The sequence below is a fragment of the Lytechinus pictus genome, chromosome 16 (assembly GCF_037042905.1).
Source record: "Lytechinus pictus isolate F3 Inbred chromosome 16, Lp3.0, whole genome shotgun sequence".
Taxonomy (NCBI): domain Eukaryota; kingdom Metazoa; phylum Echinodermata; class Echinoidea; order Temnopleuroida; family Toxopneustidae; genus Lytechinus; species Lytechinus pictus.
The window spans coordinates 3,541,027-3,560,184 of record NC_087260.1 but is presented as its reverse complement, the minus strand read 5'-3'; positions in this window follow the sequence as shown (position 1 = coordinate 3,560,184).

The following is a 19,158-nucleotide window of genomic DNA, read 5'->3' as shown; positions in this document are numbered from 1 at the left end:
TATAAGTCAATGGAGGCTACATATTACATTAAAAGGGATTTTACTGAAAACAAAATATGAAATTTTTGTTTCCAACACTCCAGAAGATTGACCATGAGATTTGTGGCTATCTTTATTATCAACATTGTATCCCAATCTAGCTTTGCCGGCATTCTGATGAATGATCGCATCACAGACATTTGGAAGCTTGTATCATTGATAAAGGGGAGGTGGATAGCCAATTAGTTTTTGAGGTAAATTTTCCAGTTTGTTAAGAATCAAAGTTGAATTTTAGAATATCCTCTACCAATACATATTAACTGAAATTATAATAACACACACACCCCAGCCCCCTCACACACACCCACACACATATATGTATGAATACAATAAATAAATATTTTACAAGCTTCAGTACTAAAGAATAAAAAATAAATATTATCAATCAGGATAAAATTTGTCAGAAAGAAAAAAAAAAAAACAAGACCATGGCCTCTAAAAATGAATGAGTGAAAAGGGTTAAAGCACCCTTTAAAGACCACCCCAGAAAAATGTTGATTTGAATAAATAGAGAAAAATCAAACAAGCAGAATGCTGAAAATATCAAAATTGGATGTAGAATAAGAAAGTTATGGCATTTTAAAGTTATCCTTATTTTTCACAAAACAGTGATATGCACAACTCGGTGACATGCAGATGAGTCGGTCGATGATGTCCATCACTCACTATTTCTATTGTTTTTTATTGCTTGAATTATACAATATTCAATTTTTTACAGATTTGACAATAAGGACCAACTTGACTGAACCATATAGTATTAAACAATTCTAATTCCACATGTTCACGGAGGAATTAATCGTTGTTCACTTGACAATGAGGTGAAAAGTAGAATATTTCATATAATAAAATACAAAAGAAATAGTGAGTGGATGACGTCATCAGTCTCCTCATTTGCATACTGACCAGGGTGTGCATATAACTGTTATGTGAAATTAAGCAAAACTTTAAAATGTCATAAATTTCTTATTTTACATGCAATTTTGATGAAATTTTCAGTGTTATGCTTATTGGATTTTTCTCTTTTTATTCAAAAAAACTTTTTGTTGGGGGGGGGGGGGGACTTGTCCTTTAATAAGGGTAGAAAACTGCCCTTCCTAGCCCTTTTCTAAACTTTTCTTCCCTCTTCACCTTTCATGTTTACAGAGTGTACCATCTACATGCAGCTTTAAACATGACCACAAGTTTATTAAATCAATAAAGAAATCTTTGATAATTTAATAGTATTGTATAATTTATGCAAATACCATGGCAAATCAATAAATAACTGAAAGAGAAGTTGAACATGTCTAGCCCTACTAAATCTGGTAATGCCAAACATTGTTCAACTGTTGGCAAAGTAAAGTATATTTTTAATGTACCCATACCAGTACACAATTTGTGCAATGTTTTCAATATGTTTAATTCAAACACTAGAGATAAAGAGTTATACATGATTTTAAAAAATGGTGTCGTTCATGATAACTCATCAGTTGGGCAGGACATGCTATATAAGGGATACCCCTCGATCGGAAACACCCAACTCTCCCCTACTTGTTAAGTGTGAGTCACCCTGGTTCTCATATTGTTATATGATGTATAAAAAGGTATCAGGACAACTACCCCCTGGACAATCACCCCCCGGACAACTACCCCCCGGACAACTACCCCCCGAGGACAATTACCCCCCGGACAACTACCCCCCGGACAATTACCCCCTGAGGACAACTACCCCCCGAGGACAATTACCCCCCGGACAATTACCCCCCGGACAATTACCCCCCGGACAACTACCCCCCGGACAACTACCCCCCGGACAATTACCCCCCGGACAATTACCCCCCGGACAACTACCCCCCGGACAATTACCCCCCGGACAACTACCCCCCGGACAATTAGCCCCCCGGACAATTACCCCCCGGACAATTACCCCCCGGACAACTACCCCCCGGACAATTACCCCCCGGACAACTACCCCCCCCCCCCCCCCCGGACAACTACCCCCTAGACAAAGGGAGTGCACAGAGTCATATACGTCGGCCGTACGTTTGACGTAAGAAGTACTCAAGGCATTCTCGAGTATCTTGGAATCAAACGTACGCCGTAAAGCTGTAAAATTGAGCTCCATCCATAGGCGGATCCAGGGGGGCGAGGGGCCCGCCCCCCCCTCCCTATCGGCAGAGCAAAAAATGAAAAAAAAGGGGGAAAGAAAGAAAAAAAGAAAAAGAAGGGGAAAGAAAGGAGGAAAAATAAGAGTTGAAATAAGAGGGAGACGAGTAAAAAAAAAGGTCAGGGGATGACTTGGAAAATGATTAAAAAATATATTTCATGTCACTATATTAATTTTTTCGCTCGCGCTTCGGGCTCGCATAGCCTATTTGATGAGATACACATCTTGCTAAATAGGCTGATATGTAGCTTAAAATGTCAAGTTTTAAAGTCGATATTACAAAGCATATTTCAGCTCGCATATTATTCATAATTTTGTTTGATTTACAAACTGATTTTTAAGTGCTCTGTTTAATGTCCGTTTTATGGTGTGAATATAACTTGCAGCTTGCGCTATGCGCTCGCATTATTTGATTTGCCAAATTATATAACAAACTACTTAAACCCCCCCTTTTATGACAGTTTACCAAAAATTTCGTCTCACGTTTTGAGCTCGCATTTTTGTTAAAAATATATCAACTCACAAATCCTATTCATGATTACATAAGTACTTCAAATATCTGAGTTTTCAGGCCTCAGTGTCAACACATTTTACTCACTCATTTAGGCTTATTACATTAATAAATATGATAATAAAATTTTCATGAATTCTTAATGACTAAATTGTCCCTTTTCAGAAAAGAATATCGACAATATCACAGTTTCATATGTTTCATATCGCGCTCAGGAAGAGGAATAAGAAAGTTGTCATCATTTTCATATGATGACAAAATGTCCTTATAGACCTAGAATGTCCAGGTCCTAGGTCAAAATAATAATGAAGATATCAGCTCGCGCTTCACACTCGCATCATTTATTAAGTGCTTTCCACGTCCACTTCACAATTTCCATACACAATGCTTTAGATAGTGCTCAAATTCACCATTTTCATACCGGAATATCAAGTATTTTCAGCTCGCGCTTCGCGCTCGCATTGCTTTTTCGATGAGATTAATATCTTGCTCAATATAGGCTGATATGGAGCTTAAAATATCAAGTTTCGAAGTCAATATACAAAACATATTTCATCTCGGATATCGAGCTTTCATTATTTTTAAATTTACAAATTGATTTTTCAAGTGCTCTGTAAAATGTCCGTTTTATGGTCTAAATATTAATATTTTCAGCTCACGGTGCTCGGTCGCATTATTTGATTTGCATAGGCCTACTTCTTTATAAATTCTTACACACCGTCCTTAAACGAATTGTATACTATCATGATTGCCAATTTGTATAGAAAAAAACACTGTATTTGATTATGTCATATCGTTTACAATTTAGTAAATTTGGTACTTAATTTCCTTCTTTAATGTTTAATTGCTTTCACCCAAGAATAATACACACAAAAACACCTTGTAATTTACAAGGTGTTCTTGTGTGTATTATCTTTGCATAAAGTTTTTTACCTTACTGTATTAAGTTATAAAGCCACATCTTAATCTGGAATGTGCACCCATTGTTTCATAATTCTTAGCTTCTTGTTAGTTGAACTGTTAAAAAAAAAACAGATTTATAGGTCTACTTGACAGTGTTAGTGTTCATAGTTGCGTTATCGACTTTCAATATTTCTACCTATAAAGGTGTTTTTTTTAACGTTTTATCTATTTGCCCGATTTCTTACCTGAAATTAAACCCAAAATAAATATTAAAAAAAATCAGATTAGTTGGAATCAGAGATATTCAGCATTTGTGATTATTATGACTAATCGTGTTCAATTGTTCTACGAAAACTTAGAATGAGGGCCAGTTTACAAATTTTCTGATGTATATATGCATAGCCAAACGGGAGGTTTCGGGTGCAAGCCTCCCCCCCCCCCCATTTTTCATGATGCAGAAGGCGCCGCTAAATAAAAACAAAAAAGGAAAAAAGAAGAAAGTGAGAGAACAGGAGAAAGAGCAATATAAAAGAGAAAGAAAAAGTTATTAACGTAAGATAAAGTAGAAAATATTTCGGAAACCTGTGCCACCGACCAAAACTTACAATGGGTCCCGCCTAATTCTAACATTGATGCTGGAGAGAAGGGGGGATTTTCTGAAGGTAATTGTCTGGGGGGTAATTGTCCGGGGGGTAATTGTCTGGGGGGTAGTTGTCCGGGGGGTAGTTGTCCGGGGGGTAGTTGTCCGGGGGGTAATTGTCCGGGGGTAATTGTCCTCGGGGGGTAGTTGTCCTCGGGGGGTAATTGTCCGGGGGGTAATTGTCCGGGGGGTAATTGTCCGGGGGGTAATTGTCCGGGGGTAGTTGTCCGGGGGTAGTTGTCCGGGGGGTAGTTGTCCGGGGGGTAGTTGTCCGGGGGGTAGTTGTCCGGGGGGTAGTTGTCCGGGGGGTAGTTGTCCGGGGGGTAATTGTCCGGGGGGTAGTTGTCCTCGGGGGGTAATTGTCCGGGGGGTAATTGTCCGGGGGGTAGTTGTCCTCGGGGGGTAATTGTCCGGGGGGTAGTTGTCCGGGGGGTGATTGTCCAGGGGGTAGTTGTCCTAGAACCGTATAAAAAGAATGTGCAGAATATGACTTTTTTTGCATATTAATTCTGTAACATTGATACATAACTCAATATGAATGTTTATTGAAAGTTTGTCTAATTTTCACTTTGTCTCCCTGTTATCTTTTAGTTTAATTTCATCTAATCATATAGCCTAGGTAGTGTTAGAACTAAAGGGATATGAGACAACATGCCATGTGTATAGACTAAATGGATATTAGAAAATAAAGTATATGGACTAAATGGTGATTAGACCAAATGGTTTTTTAGTAAACTGGTTGTACGTAGTCAAACTAGGATTAAACCATATGGGATGAGACCGAATGGAAAGTAGAAAAAAAAACGGGTGGATACCAAGTGGCAGTTAAAGGGATGGTCTGGGCTGAAAATATTCATACCTAAATAAATAGAGCAAAATGCTGAAAATTTCATAAAAATCGCGTAACAAATAACAAAGTTATTGAATTTTAAAGTTTATCAATAATTTGTGAAAACAGTTATATGCACATTGTCATGAATATTCATTAGGTGGGCTGTTGATGTCACATCTCCACTTTCCTTTGTCTTATGTTATTATATGAAATCATAAATGTGTCATTTTTCCATACATGTGTAAATGATGAGTCTTCATTATGATGAAATAAGTTGCGGCAATAAATAACTAATGCACTTAATCAGTTGTCAATCCAATTGTTTTAGTTCTTGATAGAAAATTTTTGAATAAACCTAATTTCAAATGATAAAATACAAAAGAACAAGTGGGGAAATGACATCATCAGCCCACCTAATGAATATTCATAAAGACATGCCTAGAACTGTTTCACATGAATAATGCCAATCTTTAAAATTAAATAACTTCGTTATTTTTTATCCGATTTTGATCAAATTTTCAGCATTTTGCTTCGGGGATTTTACTCTACTTATTGAGATATAAATATCTCCAGCCTGGAGCATTCCTTTAAGCCTTTTCTACTGTGGGATTCCACTCTCTAAATTCTGTTAATTGAAAGTCAAGATTGTGGTCAGGGACCAGTCCAAAATTGGATGGAAATGTCAATCAAATAAAATTGAAATCTAAATCTATTTGATTGAAAATTTCAATCCAACTTTATATTGGTCCCTGATTGCAATCTATTTCAATCTAAGGAATTTAGATAGCAAGAACAAATCAATTGGTTGTAGATGAATGAGAGGAATAAGAGGCAGAAAGGGCAATATAATAAATTGTATATTATCATAGCACTTAACAGCTACAATATATAATATTTGTGTACATGTACATAATCATTATATTAGCTCAGGGAGGAGGGCAATATTACAGGGACTTTGACCAGCATTATTGAACAAAGTACAAAATTATGAGTAAATAGACTGCATGCCACGGTATTGAGATTAGCAAATCTTTAACTTGAGTAGTAAAGTCTGTATGCTCTCTTTATTCAAAGTGGACCATATATTCGCGTAAAGTGAAGAAATAGCTTCTAATCGTAAAGTAGGAAAGTTAAAGAATACAAATAAAATGTTTATCTCATGAATGTTGTAATCGATTGCCTCCAAGCAAATGATTGAACTGCACCTGTCTTTGTGAAATAGAGTGCAGACAGTCATACAGAGAGTTGTATTCAATTTAGGGCCCTGTCTTACAAAGAGTTATAATTGATCCAATCAATATCAACTGTATGAAATCCATCCATACCATAATTTTTTCTACAAGAAATATGTTTCAGTTTCAGTTTTGGTTTATTTTCATATCTCATAAAATGTCAAATACAATGTAACGTCCATCGCAAGACAGTAAATCATTGATAATAAATAAAATGCATCACCATAATTCATAATAAATCATACAAATGTTATACAATTGAACGTTTTGGATTGGAGACAGATATATCAATAAGATGAGAATATGAAGGGCAAACTATTTAAAAAGCAGAGCTTGTAATGTATAGTTTCCCTATTAATAAAATTATAAGTAATTGTCAACTTGTTTTAATATCAATATGTTACAAGAAAAGAAAGAGTAAGAGAGAGAGAAAAAAATATATATATTTCCTAAAAAACGAGAGAAAGAAGGAGACAAAAAGAAAAAACAAAACAAAGGGATATGCACAATCTCATAAGTAAACAAAGAGAATCACACTGAATCTTCAGAGAACGATGAATATATAAATATACATTATATCTTGAAAATATTTTGAACAAATTTGCCTATTAAACGTCCACGTTGCTGGCCATCCATAATTGTGGTTGATCAGATCAATCACAAGTCTTTGTAAGACGGGCCCTGGTCAGTCAAATCTTTGAGATTGGTTACAACTTCACATCTTCTATACTTTCTTAAAAAATAAAGAACACTTTTATTGATAAAAAAGTACATAACATACAAGACTTGCATTTGGATATAATTTTTGATGAAGGTAAAGGACAAGTAATCAAGGTTGTGATTCCTGTGAAATTGATTGCGAATCAATATCAAAGAGACCAGGGCCCGTCTTACAAAGAGTTATATGATTGATCCAATCAATCATAACTCTAAGGAAATCCATCAGTGTCATAATTTTTTCTTAGGAAATTTGCAAAATGTCCTTTGCAAACAAAGGGGATCACACCAAATTGTCAAGAATCAATGAATTTATGGATATACATTTATATCTAGATTTTTTTGAACAAACATGCATTTTATATGTTGACTTTGCTGGCTTTCCATAGTTGCGATTGATTGGATCAATCGCAACTCTTTGTAAGACGGGCCCCTGATCAACAACAACAATGGACGGCCAGCAACGTCAACATCTAAAATCCAAAGAGTGTTTAAAATATTGTCTAGATATGATGTACATTCATACTTTCATTGTTCTCTTGAAGATTCAGTGTGATTCTCTTTGCTTTATACCAAGGATTGTGCAAATTTCCTGTGGAAAGATATTATGGTCTGGATGGATTTCCATATAGTTGAGATTGATTGGATCAATCATGACTGTTTGTGAGAAGGTACCCAGAACCAAGTAACAAAGTATGAATTAATATTTACAATCAATTATTATATTTTATTGTAGAGAATAATATTTAGCACAACAATTACAGTGGATTAATCATTCCTACAAGTTCTACAACCCAATGTACCTTTTGTGTTACAGCTAGGGCCCAGGTTTTACCACTATAATTCATCAGTTCTCTCTTCTACAAATAAGAAGTCGAGGGCCAAATTGCAAAAATCCTCTCATTGATGGTATCGTTACTTCCATGAAAATCTAAATTGATAAAATATAGTTGAGTGATGTTGACGTAATATGTACCATTGATCTGTGTTACCATAGATGACCAATGAAAGCTTCATGCAACATTGCAAAGATAGGAGTACTTGGAGTGTTTCACAAAGTCTTAAGTGTGACCTTAAGCGCCGATGCGCACATGATGCTCACCCCGCAATCTAATTGATTTATTCACAGTAGTGTGTCCCCGGAACATGAATCCACAAATGTGGTGATTGCGTTTTATAGCTTTATACTTATAAAGTTTTATACTTGTAGGTCATGCTTAAATCTTTGTTAATATATCCATCAAATATCCCACATAGTCTTATCCTTGTTCGCTCATAACCACTTCATTACAAACAATTTGGTCATTTACTCCCCTCCATTGTCTAATTTCCAAATAGCTATAGGCCTACCAATTTCTTCCAATGTCCCTTTGGTATATCACCATTTCATCTATATTTTAGGGGATTTGTTAACAACCATATTTTTCTTGACAAATTGCAACATTATTTTTTTTTACCGTTGTTAGACAAAGTGGAAATCCCACAATCTGGACATTAATTAGACTAAATGGGATATTATACCATGGGTAGTGTAAAACAAATGGCCCAAACTCTGAAGTCGGGTTTAACTTAGACCATGGTCTAACCCTGTGCTAAAATATTATGGGAAGCCAAACACGTTAAAATTTGTTCCTATGGTTTGTTTCTTATGTTTACTGTGCTCTTTCCTAATTCTTTAATGGTGAACTAAGACAATCATCTTATTTATCCTTCCAGACATTTAAGAATGATTTGAGAGTCAAATGAGCTGATACATTTAACCTCTAGCTAGTGTTACAGAGTCATGTCGCATTTGGCTTTCCATAGTTAAACCACAACTTTAAACTAGGGGAGCATTTTATCAACATTTTTGTCTGACGTCAGGTTGTCAGATCTGACAACCTTCCTTGATTCTGATTGGCTGAGAAGCACTGTTACTATGGTAATTGTCGGGTAAAATGGGACTTGTCGGATAAAACTTCTGTCAAGTCCCGAGTTTCATGAAACGCTCCCCATGAGGCATCAGAATACAGGCCAATGGGTTTATTTCATGTTGTATTATCAAGACTGTCAGAGTAGACTAGCTCCTTACAGGCCAAGTAAATATAACATCAAACAACATTAAACATATCCTGTGTTCCTCGACCTTGCAGGGAATGAGGACATTGTCGAAGGGAACCTGAAGCTGATCCTTGGCCTAGTCTGGCGCATCATCCAGAAGTTTCAACTGAGCAGCGGGGCGGGTGCAGCCGTGAACGGCAGCCTGGAAGGGAATGCTCCTCCGCAACAGAAGAACAATCAGAAGGTCCCCCCTAAGAAACTCATGCTGAAATGGATCAACAGTGTCCTCCCGGAAGACGCAGGAGTGGTCAAAAACTTCTCAACTGATTGGAATAGTGGAGTCATTCTCAGGTAACGTACCTGATGCACAATAGACCGATATGGACTATAGCTTTAACAGTAGGGGTTTAGCAAAGCCCTGTTTTACAAAGAAATATATGCTAGATTCAAATCAACCCATATTGTGACTGAATTAAAATTATGTAGCTAAGAGAGAGGAATTCTAAGACCAATTGCAATCTTTTGTGTTTTAAATCTGTCGTGACTTTTTGTGAGATAGGGCCCAGATGGCCAGAAATTATGTAGCTAAGAGACAGGATTACTAGATTCAATCACTTTTTGTCTCGCCCACCAGAGGTGAAGGCGAGACTTAGGGATCCAAATGTGGTCCGTCCGTCGTCTGTCCGTCACAAACCTTATGACACATAACTCCACAACCGTATGTCACTTTTCAACCAAACTTGGATGGTAGATGGACTTGGGGGACCTGCATATTATGCTGCAGTCGGAGGTCACATGGTAAGGTCAAAGGTCATTTTCAGGTCAACGTTAAAGTTTACATGCAAGACTCTCTTATGACACCTAACTCCGCATCCTTAAGTCACTTTTCAACCAAACTTGGATGGTAGATGGACTTGGGAGACCTGCATGTTATGCTGCAGTCGGAAGTCACATGGTAAGGTCAAAGGTCATTTTCAGGTCAACGTTAAAGTTTACATGCAAGACTCTCTTATGACACCTAACTCCGCATCCGTAAGTCACTTTTCAACCAAACTTGGATGGTAGATGGACTTGGGAGACCTGCATGTTATGCTGCAGTCGGAGGTCACATGGTAAGGTCAAAGGTCATTTTCAGGTCAACATTAAAGTTTACATGCAAGACTCTCTTATGACACCTTACTCTGCAACCGTAAGTCACTTTTCAACCAAACTTGGATGGTAGATGGACTTGGGGGACCTGCATGTTATGCTGCAGTCGGAGGTCACATAATAAGGTCAAAGGTCATTTTCAGGTCAACGTTAAAGTTTACATGCCAGACTCTCTTATGACACCTAACTCCACAACCGTATGTCACTTTTCAATCAAACTTGAATGGTAGATGTACTTAGGAGACCTGCATGTTATGCTGCAGTCGGAGGTCACATGGTAAGGTCAACGGTCATTTTCAGGTCAATGTTAAAGTTTACATACAAGACTTTCTTATTACACATAAATCCGCAACCGCGAGTCACTTTTAACCAAAACTAGGATTGTCGATGTACTTAGGGGACCTGCATGCTATTGTGTTGGGAGGTCACATGGTATGGTCAAAGTTCATTTTGAGGTCAACATTAAAGTTTACATGCAAGACTCTTTTGACAAGTGTTATTTCATCCCAGTCATTTCACAATGAAATTTCGATACAATTCGGTTGCAAGCCCTCGCAAATCACAATATTTCTGATTATTTTCATAAGTGGGCGAGACACAAAATCGCTTTTGCCTTGTTTTCATATCATGACTTTCTGTGAGATGGGGACCAGGTAACCAGCCAATCTTTGGTCCTGTCTTTGTTTCTTGGAATATTATCGTTACAGTTGCAATATGGTGTTTGGTTGGAAGTAACGTTAGATATGGGAATGATGATACACTGCAAAATAGTGGTGTCAAAGTTACACCACTGGGGCCCGTAACACAAAGCTTAGCAATGGTTGTAGAACATTTTTCTATGATTGATTCTATTGACTACAATGTACATTCAATCGTGAAAATCAAGTGTATGATCAATCTCGCTAACCTCTGTGTTACGGGACCCTGGTGTGTGCAGAGGACTACACCAACAGAAAAAAATGAAATAAAAACTAGTTTAAGATTTTCCCCATCCAGCAGTGGATGCATTGCATCATCCAGAGTGGTAAGAGTCTAGTTCAGGCTTCAGCCAGACCAACAAAACTAACTCCAAACTGACCGACTATATGTCATACTTATGTAATAATGAAATGGCTTTGGTTGGTATGGATTTTGTTTCAGTGGTATAACTCCAGCATAAATGGAGACTGAGTAGGAAATGTTTCATGAGGATTCTATCAAAATTGTACCATAAATAAATGATGAAGAGCATTTGCATATAGCACCATGTACCTGTTTAAGACATTCAAATCTCTTGGTTCTATCCTATGGTTACATGACATGCAGTGGTCTCATTCTAAAATTAGTGCTATAAGCCCAGATTATCTTTTCATGTAATCATAATCCATTTTTATGTTATATTATTCCATACCCAGTGCGCTTCTGAACTACTGTGACCCTGAGCTGATGCCAAACTGGCCTGAACTGGACAAGTCAAATGGTCTCGAGAACTGTCGTGAAGCGATGCGGGTTGCCAATGAGAAGTATGGTATTCCAATGGTCGTATCCCCAGAGGATCTGAGTAACAAACACATTGACGAATTGAGTGGTATGACGTACTTCTCGTACTTCTTGAAGCACGAAGGTCCGGGTTGGTATGCAACGCTTAATTGGGTGCGGAAGAACGTCCCAGAGGAAGACGTACAGAATTTCAAGGTACAGTTTCATGGTCTCTGTAAAAAAATGAAAGGAAAATGAATGTGTAAATTACAGAATTTGCTATATTTTGATGAAAATATGAATAAATTACTATCTCTCAATTTCATCTTCTTCTCTCACTTCTCTTTTTATTAAAAGACATTAATTCCAAAACTTGTAAATGTATGAGCCAATAAAATGAAATCAAATGACACATAAATTAAGAAAAAATGTTATTAACTCTGTCGACCCCCTCCAGGGGTATGAGAGTACACATTATATTTACAATGCATATGTAACAACATGAAAGATGCAAAGCATAGAAAAAATGAAAGTGGAGTAATAATTCAGGGGTGGTATTCTGAAAATTGTCTTAACTTTTCTCGTAACTCAGCGAGATAACAGCTCGCTAAAATTGTCTTATATCGGTATTCTGAAAATTGTCTTATCTCTGTAAGGACGTCCCCTATTTCATCTCTGACACGCCCAATATTCTGTCATCAACCAATCATTAAAGTTGTTATATGCTTAGGCCAACCAATAGAAGTGCATTGTTGACATGAGGCATATTTCCCTTGCGCACCCAACGCTTATGCATGTGCGCCACTGTGCTAAAAATACACGTGGCTGATCTCAGAGTCATATTTTCTTTGAAAGATTCATCATCTCTATTACCAATTTTTAATTGCTGAAAAGTCTACCAATCCGTCTCTGTAATGTCTTCGGAATGTCTCCTGCAGTAAAACATGATGTTCTTGCGGGATGCAGCAAGAAATTATAATTTTTGATCAAGAAATATAGCATGCAACACTAAGTTACAATAGCCCCCTACCTCTTGTAAATTTTCTTGTATTTTTGCAAGGAAGTTAACAGAACGCAAAGATAAGAGAATATTCAGAATACCTTTTATCTCGATATTCAATCTTGCGCACATAGATATTTAGGCGCCGTTTTTAACTTACGCATCATTATAGCTCTGACATCATACGCGCTCAGAGAAAGCTACAGGAAAAGATACAAGAATTTTCAGAATATGGATTTTATTGTAACTCCAAAGATACAAGAATATTTCTCTTAAGACAATTTTCAGAATACGGCTAAATCCAGGGTTAATGCCTTCAAAATGTCAAACTTGCAGGTATTTCAAAGACCAATTTACTGGCTCCGATTTTTCATTTAAACACAAATAGGCTCTCACAAAAATGCTTATTGATATTGAAATTAATTTTATGAATTGACTCTATTTCATTGGTCTTCTCAATGATGGTTTCAATATATCGATGCTGGAGTATTAAAACCTTGGATCTAAAACATTAGGAAAATATAGGAAACCTCAGAAAAACTTGATTTTAGAGTTATGACCTAAAGAACAACCTTCTTTGCCTATCAAGTTCTCTACAGGAATAAGGAGATTGTTTTTCAGACAATATGAGGTTGCCAACATTGGCATACTTCTAAAATGTAGTTTTTTCTGAGCTGCTCTCAAATTTTTAAATTTTGAGATACGGTGTTAACACCCCAGTGACTATATATGTTTTCAGAATGCAGTTAGAAGAGGTTGTTCAGACTAGAAAAAAAAGAAACAATTACCAATAATGAGTAATATGAATTGAATTTTTTTTTTAATTTAGTTTGATTAGAACAATTGGTACAGTTCTATGTGGTGAAGTGAATGAAATAGAAAGGATTGTGCAGACTGAAAAAAAGATCATCAGTGACTCAGCATTAAGATATCATTTATGTTTCATTTACAGTCTGATTGGAATGATGGCCTTGTTCTTTGTGGCTTGGTGAATGCAGTAGGAGGGGACTGTTCAGACTGGAAAGATATGGATCGAGACGACAAGATTAACAACTGTCATAAAGGTATCATAAGAACTTTTATATTTTTTAATTGTGAGAAAAGGCTTTACCTGTCAACATATCATCGAACACCATTTAAAACCCTTCATATTCGCGAGTCACTAACAAGTCCTATCCAGTGAAAGGGTTCAAGATCTGCCGGCTTTGGGGTTAAAGGGGAATCCAGCCCTGGCCATAAAATGTTGTGTTGGGAAGGAGAAAAATAAATTAAAGAGAATGGTGAAAGTTTGAAAGAAATCGGACAAGCAATAAGAAAATTATAGCTGTTATAAAATTGAGATCACTAATACTATGTAGATTTCAAATTGGCAATTGGGTAAGTAAATTATGACAAGGGGCAAGGACAACTTTCCCATAGGCCATGTACTTTATTATCAGGGATTTGTGGTTTTGTCCTAAGTATACCCATTCCCCTGGGGCAGTAATCTAAATATAACCCAGGTAGTATATTGTTTTATGTCCTCATGAAAGAAAAATATAATTTAAAATAAAACTTTTGGAAAAATGACATTTTAGCCATAATATGTATTGGAGTACACGGAAGAGTAGTCCTTGCCTTACATCACTATGACATCCCATATACGGCCAATTTGAAGTCTCCATGGGTATAGTGATTACCAATATTTACAACTTTTAAAATTCATAACTTTCTTGTTGTTTGTCCAATATTGTTCAAACTTTCACCTATCAACTTGTCTGATTTTCTTTTCCTTATAAAAACAAGTTTTTATTTGGGTTGGATTCCCCTTTAATAGACTTCACAGGGGAGCGTTCCATCAATATTGACACAGTGATGAAAATTTGAACCATTAGGAATGTATTGAAAATCAATTGACTTTTTGTACACAAATATCCTGAAATTAAGCCTGTAGAGGGTTTATCACCACTTTGGCAAGGTGAAACTGTTGATCAACATTTGCCGCTCTCCACCCAGGTGAAGAAAATGGGTAGTGGGTACCTAGTAGGAAGGAATTCCTTGATTGTTCAAACACTTAAACAGGGTTGGGTTTGCTCCCATGCTTGATCGAGGTAGCCGTGGTGAACCAGGGGTATGAACAATATGCGCTTAGAAATATACAGTATATAAATGTTGCACATTATTATTATTATTATCAACATCATTAGCAATGCTTGAATTAATTCTACCTGAGTAAGACGAAAATAAACACCAACACCTTGATTTTCACCTAAAAATCTTGCATCATTGTTGAAGTGTAGAATTCAACAAAATTTGTCACATATAACATTAAACATCACTTTATCCCCCTACGTTCATTGAAATCACTTTGTAATTCAGTTGATCAATATACAATGAAAAAAAGCTTGGAGATGCAGTGGCAGTTGCTTGCTTCTGTAAATTACTTTATATTTTTTAAATATAAGTGTGAAAATTGATGACAAATCAGCCAGGTCAACCCATCAAGGTGTATCTCATATTATGTTTCACTCTATAACAATAGATGCAGGAAATTCCATGCAATCTAGCTTCATAACATGCATATTCACATAGAGGGGGCTATTCCATTTCATACTTCTTGGAATAAAGTCTAAAAAACCTGACATTTATTCTCTTCTACTTTATGTATTTAGTGCATGTTATATTCCATAAATAGGTGAATAAATTTTTTATTATGAAACAAATGTTCCACATTTTTCTTGCTTTCTTTCAAATCAATATGCAGATTTACTGGATCCCTACACAGCTGGTTATATAGACAAAGAGCTTATGAATTAAAATCTGTGTATTTTCTCTCTTTAAACACCTGTTATTTTCTCACAATGCTTGGCTATTCAATGCTTTTTTGTGTTTGTTCCAAAATCGGCCTAATGGTGTTTACAGTTTCTTTGTTATCAAATATCTTTACTGCAGTATTTGGTATCCATACAACATTCAGTACTTGCTACTTTGCCTGACAATATTGAACAAATTTTGTATCCTTGATGCAAATTCGAATTTTAAAGATTTTCATTCACTAGCATACTATTTTACATAATATCCCTATCATCTAAAGCTGTGATCAAGGTATACACAATAAGATTCTAAATACAGATCCAAATAAAAAAAATAAAAAAAATTGACTAAAACAAAGGAAAGGGGGATATGATCTTACTCCTATCCAAATGCCTATAGAAACTCAACAACATAAGTCATCACTTCAAAAAAGGAGAAAATATTTTTCTGAAAAAAAAGAATATTGGCAATTTTTAACATGACCATTTGTATGTGATAATTATATTCATAGAAATAACAACTAATAAGAAGACTCATCCCATCTGATCTCATGTTAAGCCAGATCATATATATATGTATATATATATACATACATATACTTATGTTTTTATATTTTTGATAAATAGAAGTTTCTCCTGAAAGAGAAAAACAGACCAAAAAAAAGGAAGTAAAATTGCAGAACTCGAATGCCACATTAAAGAGATGAAATGCTTATGTGCAATAGTCAGACAATGAAGATATTCTACAATTATTTGTATGGTGTTCCTATTATATTCCTTCCCCATTTATCTAATTTCTAAAGACTGTATTTTGGAAAGAAATAAACGTAAAGCCGATAAAGAGGATCAACCCAACAATCCTAAAGTCAAACTCTCACGGTTTATCAGTATTTTCTGATAACTATAGATTTGTTTCACTTGTAAGGGATATACAGTTTAACAATCCTAAAGTTAAACTCTCACAGTTTATAAGAAGGCTTATCACTAATTGTTTCACTTGTAAGGGATATACAGTTTAACAATCCTAAAGTTAAACTCTCACAGTTTATAAGAAGGCCAATCACCAATCGTTTCACTTGTAAGGGATATACAACTCAAATAATTTAAATCTGTTTGGTGTTACAAGAAATATTTATTTTAATTATCAGGTTTAGGAGGCCAATGAGTCAATCACTACCCTCTAAAGCCACATGGATATGATCTCTTGTAATAAAAGTTGTAAACATGGAAATGCAATGTGTTGCCATTGTACAAATCAAGTGATAGCTCTGAAAACTATTTAGGGTGACACGGTTTTCAGTGGCCTCACGAGGGATGTTTTCCCATGTTTTGTTCTGGACGTGTGAAAGACACAAACCGCAACACCAAAACGAATCAGTGTGTTCCCATGGCATAGGGTATGAAGCAATCAAGAGCCGATGAGCGACCATGAAGTGATACCTGATGACAAAGCCATGGGACCTTGGACTCACCTGGGATAGGCAGGCAGTCTGTGAGATCCTCACACCATCCAAGGTGGGTGTGGGATGAAACAAAGTGTGTGAGGGATGGTGTGATATATTGTGAGTGGGGGATGATATATTGTGTGTGTGGATGATAGAAAGTGGGTGTGGGATGGTGTAAGTCGGTGTGGGATGGTGTAAGTGGTGTGATATATTGTGTGTGGGGGATGATATATTGTGTGTGTGGAAGATAGAACGTGGGTGTTGGATTAAAAAAACGTGTGTATGGAATGATACAAAATGGGTGTGCAATGATATATTGTGTGTATGGGATGATACGAAGATGGTGTGGATTGATATATTGTGTGTGTGGATAATACAAAGTGTGTGTGTATGATATATATAGGGTGTGTTGAATGTCGGTTTCAAAATTTAAACGGCAACATGAAATGTGATTGAAAACGTGGTCACAAAACGCAGATATAATCAGAAACATAGGGTGAGTTCAATGTGCACTATTCCCGGTCGTAAAAGTAAACATCTTTCAAATCACAATTTAGAGAAAAGTTCAAACATCGAAAAAGAGCATACGCCAGTGTGTTGTTATCGTATTATACTGATGATTCGATGTTGCAATCGCAAAGTGTAAGCGCGCCACCTTGTGTTGGTCTCTTGGCCATGGTTATTAAAGACAGTTACACGTAACCTCAAAGTTGCTTAGTTTATTTACTTCTTTTATATTAAGTTGTGCCTTATTAACCCATGGCGTGGTGGCAGCTGGATTGTATCCACCCATCGAGTATAAATAAGCCTTCCCAAGTTAATTTAACCCTATAAATTGGGGCTAGGCACGCCGTGTTCTATCGGTGGTAGACGAGAGGTTGGGTTTCTTCCCGAATATAAATTTGTGTAGTCCCACATATACCATGGCCAGGGCCGCGTTGACCGCCGCGGCAGCCGTTCACGATGCGTCGAGCTGGCGTTCGGCTAGCAGGTCGTCGCAACCAAGGTTGCGCCAGTTTTCTGCTTGCAGGCAGATATTGAATAAACCTTGTTTTTGTGCCCGCACAATAGATAATTCGCGGATTAATGTTGAATTGAAGAGCGGATCACAGCTCAATTTAATCACTGAATCTGTAGCAGATGATATTGGTGTCGAGATTCTTGTTGATGATTTTGGTTTTGATGATTATTTTGTTGATGATGTGTCCATTGTTAGTCTCGTCGATCAGACCCACATTGTGGGTGTGGCTCAGTTCACATTATTTTACGATGGTTGCGAACTTTGGTTTGATGGTGTGGTAGTCCAAGATGATTACTTGAGAGGTTCTTGTAGCATTGTTGCTGGGGCTCCATTCATGGAGCAGAACGATATTTCGGTTCGCCCCTCCAAGCAGTTGATCATGTTTGGAGACGGTGCTACTTTCTGCTATGGTTTGTCATCTAGAGCAGCTCCGCCGTGTTTGTATGATGTTGATCTCGCCGGCATACATACGGTTACGAATCTCATTCTAAATGATCAGGAACGCGAGAAAAATGAGAGTCCAATTGATGATAGTCATGGAATTCATAATCATGTTACATTAGGGACCACAGTCACACCAGTAAACACTAACATACACAAAGAAGATGATGGATATGAGACGAGTGATAGTGAGATAGATGAATCTGAAAGTAATGATTGTAAATCTCGGAATGAAGACCGAAGAGATGAGACTAGTGATGGTGAGGTGCATGAAACTAACAAAGGTGAAATGACACCATGCAATGTAGATGATGGTTATGAGAGTAGTGATGGTGGAGGTAATGACTCTAACATAGTTTATGTGAAACAATGTAATGCAGTTGATGGATACATGAATTGTGATGGTGAGGTGAAAATAACAAACAGTGCTGACATGAAAGGATGGAATGAAGAGGTTGAGTATGCAACTAGTGATAGTCTGGTTCATGAAAGTGACCAATGTGATGTGAAACGATGGAATGAAGAAATTGGATATGAAGCTAATGTTGATGTGGTTGATAAAGCTAATGGAGATGATGTGCTTATTGGTCACATGAGAGATGTAAAAGAAACAAGGAAAGATGATGTAGGGTCTATTGTTAGTGATGTAATTGGTCAGGATACCGATGCCAATGTGCCTTCATTGTTCCAAGAGTGTACAGTTACAGACACTTATGAAAGCAGTTCATGCTCTCCTCCAGTTTTACGTTTGAGTGATTTCAGAACTTCTTCACTCCATTGCATTGATTGTTG